The sequence below is a fragment of the Opisthorchis viverrini genome (assembly GCF_000715545.1).
Source record: "Opisthorchis viverrini unplaced genomic scaffold opera_v5_205, whole genome shotgun sequence".
NCBI classification, from domain to species: Eukaryota; Metazoa; Platyhelminthes; class Trematoda; order Opisthorchiida; family Opisthorchiidae; genus Opisthorchis; species Opisthorchis viverrini.
Genome location: NW_008751865.1, coordinates 649,678 through 658,142, shown reverse-complemented (window position 1 = coordinate 658,142; position 8,465 = coordinate 649,678).

Genomic DNA, 8,465 nt, shown 5'->3' with positions numbered 1-8,465 from the left:
GTTAACTGTTCACAGGGTAGCTAGTAAAGGTAAACCGATTGAAGAAAACCTGAATAAGTTTCTGGTAAAATTACAAGGAAAGGTCTATTAAAACACATACCTCGGTCCTTCCGTAGTTGAAGCGTGAGCCAGATAGGGTAACTCAGAATGGGTGAGCCTTCCTGCAGTGCCACCGTCTCAGTAGTGCTAACGACATTGCCCTGTATCCTATTGCAGCTTGGTTTACTAAGCTACTGTGAGCTTAGGTGGGTTGCTGCGTAAAGTACAAAGCGCTGAAAGTACTCCTACCATAAAGAAGTACTATGTCCAAATTTGTTCCCTTTGGATTGCCTGCGACTTGGTTTCGATCTCGAATACCCCCTCCATCAGTGGGGATGAGGCTTTTGAGACCTTGGTCATCTGTTGAACTGGTCCCACACACGTACATGAGTGGGAAACGGAGGAACCGTTGTCCCGGGTAGCTTTTCTTGTGTAAAAGGACTGCGGGCTTACAATGTCATGTTTTCAGGATTAATTCCTCTGCGGGCAGACAATGTCATGTTTTCAGGACTAATTTCTACTGCCTTCTCCACACGCACACACACAACTTAGAACCCGTCAGTCTTAACCTCAGTGACTGCCAACTCTCTTCCACTTTACTCTTCTCGCACCTACCACACTACTTGCAAGTCTAAAGTAATAAATTCGTTACAGTCCCGGTGTCTCTTTTGTAACATAATGCATATTCTTGCTCACATTGGTGTTCCCCATATGGCGCAGTTTTCGGCTACTACCAACTTCGTTTTCGGTTACAGAGCCTGAATCGAGCGAACCCAATCGAGAAGTTCTCGGCCTGTGGTACAGCCATACCAAGCCTGTTGAACCCCCAATGCACACGAAGGAGGCACGAGGGCTGGGATACTACCAAGTTGCCCCAGCTTAGACAAGGGAAGTCGAGTGGCAGAGGTTGGGTTCAACCATGGACCTTCCGGTCAGTAGATTCGCCCTCCAACCAACCGGTAGATGTTGCAATGCCAAAATTAGTCTTTTTTCTGGAAGCAAAGTTGAGTGAATTTAAGGTTGTGGCGCGTGAATCACCACAGTGCCTCATAACGAATTCGTGCATGCACTTACGCTATAGCAATGTTCACGAAATTCCATTGCGTTGATTCTTGGTCACGTGGGTGCCGGCCATCAAATGTTATTGATTATTTCTGCGTTTGCTAGATTTGTACAAAGTGTACTCACACCAATCACGTTTGAAAAGTATTCATCCTAATCTAGAGCGATTATTCTAGTGAATCCGCATATGAATCGATAAGTCTCGTTCTTACTGGAAATACTCAACAGCGCAGAGATTTGAACTCCTGGCGTATGGTTTTGGGTGTGGTACCACTAATCACATGAGTCAGGAGTAAACACGTTGGCACCTCATGTGCCCGATGTCCGGAGGTCAACCCCAGCTACAGCCAGTGATATGAACCACTGATGAGCTCCAATAAGAGCGAAACCAGTTCGTCCCTCGTTTGGCAGGCACGGACCAGACAGATGCACACGTATGAAATCCTAACAGATGCTTCGCACACGTACACACACGTGGTTTCTAACGTACGCAACCAGATTATACCCAAGGAAACCGCACCGAGAGATCACGGAAGGGCAGTCTACTTTAATGGAAGTTGTTGACAACTAAGTATCCTTTAAAATACTGTTCCTACCCGAATAATTGATTGTCTGGAGGTTACACGCACAACCGATAAGTTTGTGATTGAATGTATCGCTCTGGTCTTCCGTTTGCCAAGACTCATGTGAAAAATTTTGAACCACGTTGACGAATGATCGTAAACGTTTGGCAGTGATTGGACTATTTCTTCAACTTTCGGTACACATTCTACGTCTTTAGGGATGAAATGGTACCTCGATACAGAGGCCTAGCAACTGAAATATGGAGAGTCGAACCCTGATTGCTGAAAACAAAAGATCCCACCGAGATCGTTTAGCGGTAATACCCTTTCGGTGCCCAACTGCCATACCGAAGGAAGAGCGAGGGCTTGGACACTGCCAGGTTGCCCAAGCCTAGACAGGGGAAGTCGAGAGGCAGAATCACCACCCTCCCGTCAGTAAATTCGCGCTCCAACCACTGAGCCATCTCGCCTCCCACTGAGATGCCCCGATACCATTCGGTATGCATCTCTAGCTAATTTGGAGGGGAAACTACCCTGGCAATACTACTCTGCCGGTGTTGGTTGCAGCATTCCCACGGGGGGGGGTGTTCATTCCAAACCCAGACAGAAGAAGTCTCCCTTTTGCGGTTTTTTTACGCCGGCCCGTTTAAACAATTGTGAGTGTACCTTTTTTCTGTCTAGTGTCCAGGTTTTATCACGCCCTTCCCCAGAAAGTTACATTCGTACTAACACCTCTTGGACAAGTGCACTGATGCGGATAGCTATTCAAACCAGGTGTCTGGTAAGCTTTGTGTGTACAACCTGTGTACAGCAACGTCTCCTTTCGTGCACGTTTTCTGGATAAACTTAAGACAACCAGTTAAACACCTGTAAGCACTATAGATGCGCATTTCACGTGTTCCAAAGCGGTTGTCTCAAACGAGAATAACAGTGTCTCAATTCTGAGGGCGTTGAACTTCACCAGTGCGATTCATTCGAAATCCTTTGAACTGTTCGGCGGTTCTGCTCTAACAGAGTTTTCGTTCTCACCATGCTATCATCTTATGCATGAAGCAGAACTTATCAGTTTTCGCGTGGCCATAATTGAAGAAATGCGGAATGAACATTGATGCATTGCTTAAAGCGAGACAGTGTGGGGCAGTATCCGGAACTAACCTTCAGCGCGGGAGGCTTCAAGTTTATTTGAATGGTAAGAAACGCCACTAGGAACGGATGGTTTGACTTCAATTGGGCTTTTATCCTGTAAGCGAAGCCATTCTGTGGATGTTGAAAAGCTGCGAGGCACTCTACAGCTGTTTCATCCTTACTGGGATTCACCGGCAGTGCGCAACTCATGGACATCTAGAGAGAGGGAGAGAGTGAACGGAACTCGCAACCTCCCAGCCAGGGGTTGGAAACCACTGTTCATCCGTAAGTGGTTGATCTCTTAATTGAAGGATGAGAGGTGTCATGTCTGGCTTTCAAGTGGAAACTCGTCAGGTAAATGGAGAGTTTTGTCACAAAAACAGTTTGTTTATTTTGACCAAATGAACTTTTGTAGATCAATACAAGTGGACATGGGGTGCGTTGTGTGTGTGGAGGGGGGAGCGAGATGGCTCAAGTGGTCAGAGCGCGAATCTACTGACCGGAAGTTTCGTGGTTCGAACCCGGAATCTGCCTCTCGACTTCCCCTGTCTAGTCTTGGGCAACCCGTCAGTATCCAAGCTCTCATGCTTCCTTTTGGTGGAAGCTAGGCACCGAAAGGGTGACTACCTCCAAAGATGCTTTTCCCAAGTAACTCGCAGTCCCATGCTATGCAAGAAGGACCATTGCCGGAAGAGAACTCTAGTAAGCGGGCGAAAATGAACGTTGAATGATCTTCCGCATATTTCTAAAGTACACATATCTCTGCTTGTCATCGGTAAGCCTTTGGTGTGACTTTTAGCATGCGGCAATGATGACCAGCTCAAAGGTTTGAATAAGTGAAGTGGAAAAGAAAAGTTACGCGGTCACACATTCGAGCGCTGTTCACCGACACACTGCATGCACAATCCCAGTTTGTCTGATCGACATGACGGTGTACTTTGATTGCGGTTGATGTAGAGCAGGTAGAATCCCGCTCAGTATCCTTTATTCATAGGATGAGCAGGCGGTCCCCTCAGACAAAGGCTCGTGAATTCGTTATACATAACCCCGTTATTGTGCTCACACTGAACAAGAGATGAACAATCGCTTGCTCTTTCTTGCGTCGAAGGTCATGTGATCTGATAAGATCTGGTTTGCCATCTCTTGTTCGAACTTGAAACGTTCATTTCAATCATATCTTCTTGTGGAAGTGAGAAGGGGCGAGGTGGACCAAGTGGTTAGAGCACGAATTTACTGACCGGAAGGTCCGTGGTTCGAACCCGACCTCTGCCACTCGACTTCCCCTGTCTAGGCTTGGGCAACCTGGCAGTGTTCCAGCCCTCATGTTCCATTCAGTTGGCATGGCAGTCAGGCTTCAAAAGGATGCTACAGCTGAAAGATATTTTAACGAGGTGAGTTGTACGAATGAGCCCAGGTCAGAAAAAGACCCCAACCGGAACATGATCAGGACCGTTCATGAAATATGAAGTACGATCTGTACTTATTGACCGACGTGTACACGAGAATCGATAAAATCTTTTTTAGCTGTCAATCTGTTCGCCGACCTTGATAATCGACTTACAACGTTCCATCAGTTTATGAGGAGACATCATCAGTGCGCAGTTGGATCGGCACATCCTCTTTTCCTGCGGGCGTTACCGTAGCAACTAAACCGTTACCTCTTAACAGGATTGGCTAACTGGAAGATAGAGTTCTCGTGAGTCTATTGGTTCTTTGTGAATCCCGCTGCATTGTGACCTGTATTTTCTTGAGACGATTGGCTACCCCAATGCCCTCCATTTTAAGTAATTTCTTCATTTGTTTCGAGTGGGGCCTTTTCAATTTGTGCTGCGTTGTGGTATTATTCTTTAAAGATTGAGTGGTTCGTTGATGGAGCGTTTCTAGAAAGATTTCCGAGCAGACTAGATGGGCCAGCAACGGTCGTCTCTGAGATAGAGTGGTGTGTGTGAACGGCCAATCCACTGACTGTGTTCCTCCTTGACGCCTCCGGCCTCGATATGAATATCAACGGTGATTTCATCCAGGTATTGCAACCAACGACATGCTGAATTAGCCAGTTCGATCTGAGAAGAGATAAAGGTATCAGTATTCGATTTAAAAATCAGCCTGGATTGCAAGCGACCTTATATTTCGACAGTTGCGCGGAATTTGATGTTCTCCAAGAACGTTGAGGTGATAGAAGGTCAATACCCACGCCTACCTGATAAGCCCCGAGGATGGTAAAACCGGCCGTGGGGCTTTTAGCAAACTTGTGAGTAGTATATTACACCGGGAAAATAAACCACGCAGTTTTGGTCACTGAACTGGCATTTGGCTGTAATTACCTCCAATGTACCATCCTCACCACTGTCACGGACATTCGTCTTTGCAAGTACGACAAAAAAACGCTTTGCTGATACTATAAAAACCAAAGAAACAGTGGACTAAACTGCTTCGGACGTGATACACTACTCATGAGGTTGCTGAAAATTTGTCAACATCCCATGACCGGTCTCGCCCCTCTTGGGGCTCATTAGGAAGGCATAGTCCCTGAGTTTCCGTCAACCTTATGTCCTACTTGAACCTTAATTGCATTAAATTATCGAAATACACTCATTTGCAAACCAATTCGTTTTTCAGGGGAACAAGTCAAAAGGTTTTCAGCAGCCTTATGAGTAGTGTATTATGTCTATATATTTATCGCGACACATCGATGAGACGGCCTGGTGCAGCACATTCAGTTGCATAAAAACATCATAAACGAGAGATTCAGCTGGTTTCCAGGTGAGTCTCCCGCAAAACCAAATTAGTTTGCCGGACTAAATTGCTGTTCTTGTCAGTGGGTAAACAATCCTTCCTGGGATTTCGTAACCCTGAGATCCTGACAGCAGTAGTTCGCCAATAGTAACTCATCACCAGTGTGATTAGCACTCACTTAAATATAAAGCGCCACCCATCCTCCAATAACGGAAAACCCCATCAGATGACCACGTGTCGACTGGCTGCTCGAATGATGAATTTTCAGAAGGAAACTTCAAAACCCAGTGAGATTACCCTTCCTCTGAGGTGTTTATTGATTTCTAACACAGTAAACGGATTTGTGGCTAACATTCTGCCCCCCCCCAAGCAAGAGGCACTATTTATTGATTTGTTGGACCACATCCGTGAGTTTTCAGCATCCTGATGAGTTAAGAACTCATTTTAAGACAATAATTACAGCAAAGCATTTCGTGTAAGTTGCATGAACAAAAAATCTCACAAATAATGCGTTTTACCGTTTTGATTGGAAAAATTTTGCCCAACTAAATTGTCTCCCAGGTGATTGTGATCTTAGCAGGTAGCTGTTTGGTCTTTTCAAGTGAAACGTAAAAACACAAACGACCTGTCTTTCATCTACCGGATAGCTTATTGTGTTCCTATTTTGAACATAAGTTTCCTTTCCTTCTGTCTTACCGGAAACAGTCAACAAGCACACTTCCTGTTTTCAAACGCACACAGTGAGTGAAATTCTGGCAACCGGTTGTCAAGACTACGGGAATATCAACAACGTGGTTTTTGTGTTATTTGGCGTCTTCCATAGCATCAAATTCCAGTCTTTTGAAGGCAGTTATTGAAAAGTATTCATACGGCTTGAACAAACAAAGAAACGTTGTGCAGAGAAGCAAACCCATTTGAATAACTCTCATGTCCCACGTCCATCTTCGACACCGTAATTGACATTGTGTTGAAATACACAGACGCCCAAGGGGTGAAATCGCGATAAGGCCACATGTAGATGAATTAAAGATAGAACAAGACAAAGGAAACCAGATTTTTCGCCAATCAGAAGTCGATTATCATCTGCCCACCGAATAACTTTTCAGTCCCGTTTATACTGTTGTTTGTCACTTGCTGAAATTTCGTGAAGCGGACGCTTTGCCTGATGTGTGGTCGAACTACTCACTCGGATAAAATGCCTTGTGAGTAGTATCGCATCACTAAAACTCTTCTTGTATTCACTTCAAGCGATTTGGTTTGGTTGAAATGAATGTGCTTTGTAGCTGCCAGCTGCTATCAGTGCGATGGTTTCTTGCTCACTGGATCTCATGGCACGTCGGTTGAATGACTGTCTGTTCAGCGTGTCGACGACGGGCTCTTTGTCATGGAAACGAGAGTGGCGTCCCTCATTTTGACGCGCTCACAAACGTATTGTCATGTCCGCTGGCTTCCGCTGGAGAAGTGTCGTCCTCTGCAACTGAGATCCGTTTTTACCAAGGCTTCATGAGAAACCGGACTAAAACAGACTAGAACTTTCGGTTGGCGGTCGAACTCTGCCTACAAGGTAGTGGCGTTCTTCAGGTGACAGTGAAACACTAAGCTATCGTTTATTTTGTCGATACATGAATAGCTTTTACAACCATCTAAACGCAACGCACTACTCATAAGTTTCCCCCTGTTTCACCCTTCTTGGAACTCATTAGGTGGGAGCATGCTTTAAGTTCCCCTTCATTCAATCTTATGTTCTACTTGAGCTGAAATGGGACAGATTTCGATCAACACCCTCAGTTGGTTTTGGCAAGCTGAATCCCTCGTTTATCGTGGTCCAGTTGTGCATATACTACTTGGTGCGGTTAATAAGTATCGATGAACTGATTGTGTCAAACACAGAGGTTTTTGGGGGCACTTTTCATGTGTATGAAGTGATCATCACACTGTAACGAAAAAAAGAAACGGACGTGGATCATTGAATTCCAATGGACAGTGTCTAACAGATCGTCGTGTCTTCCAGGGTTTTTCAGTAGTGTTCGGTGCCTCGTAGCCGAACGGCTGATTGAATAAACTACCAATCTGGAGGTCACGGCTTCGATAATTCCTACTAAAGGTTCGCGAGATGAGCTTTTTGGGCTGCTCCGGTCAGGCTAGTGTGTACAGCGTACTGTTCAGAAGAATCCTGACAACCAGTGCAGTCCAGCACGGTTTTCCCGTCTCTCCAATTTTTTTTCGATTTCGTCACCGACGTCAGTATGGAATGCCAATTCCACGGAATTTGGTGGTTGAAATCACGTTTGAAGAAAGAATAACGGAGTTGGATTATGCGTACGATTGGGTTCCATCGCTTGACAAGTATTTTCCCGGCAATGTACTTTCGCCAGGGTCACCTCGTGTTCTGGCATGTACCCTCGGAGTGTGAAGTCTTTCTTGTTTGAAACTTAGGAATGATGAACATGAGTTTCTCGATCGGTTCATGGATTTTCACAACCGCATAAGCCGTGATTGTACTGTAAAGCAGGGGGTAAGTGCGCAGGTAACTAGCGACGTCACAATGCTTGCAAACTTGCGTTATTTATGCCATCAGAAAGAGGGATAAATTCTGTAGTTCACTCGGGTGCACAGCGCTTTACTTAGGAGTCATAAGCGGAAAGCGACATTCCATCAGTGACACATTGTAAATAAAATGAACACTGCCCATTGGCTGTTGATCCATTGGATGTTAATCTGTTGGCCGAACTTTACAGTTGACCTGCAAATGTACCGTGACTCTACGATGCGACAACACCAGTGCGCAGTCCGGCGGGTGTTCACTTAAGCAGTACCGCTTCGACTTTTCTGTAGATAAAGGTGAATAGATAGAAAGATAGACAGAAAGATAGATAGATAGATAGATAGATAGATAAACAGATAGATAGATAGATAGATAGATAGATAGATAGATAGATA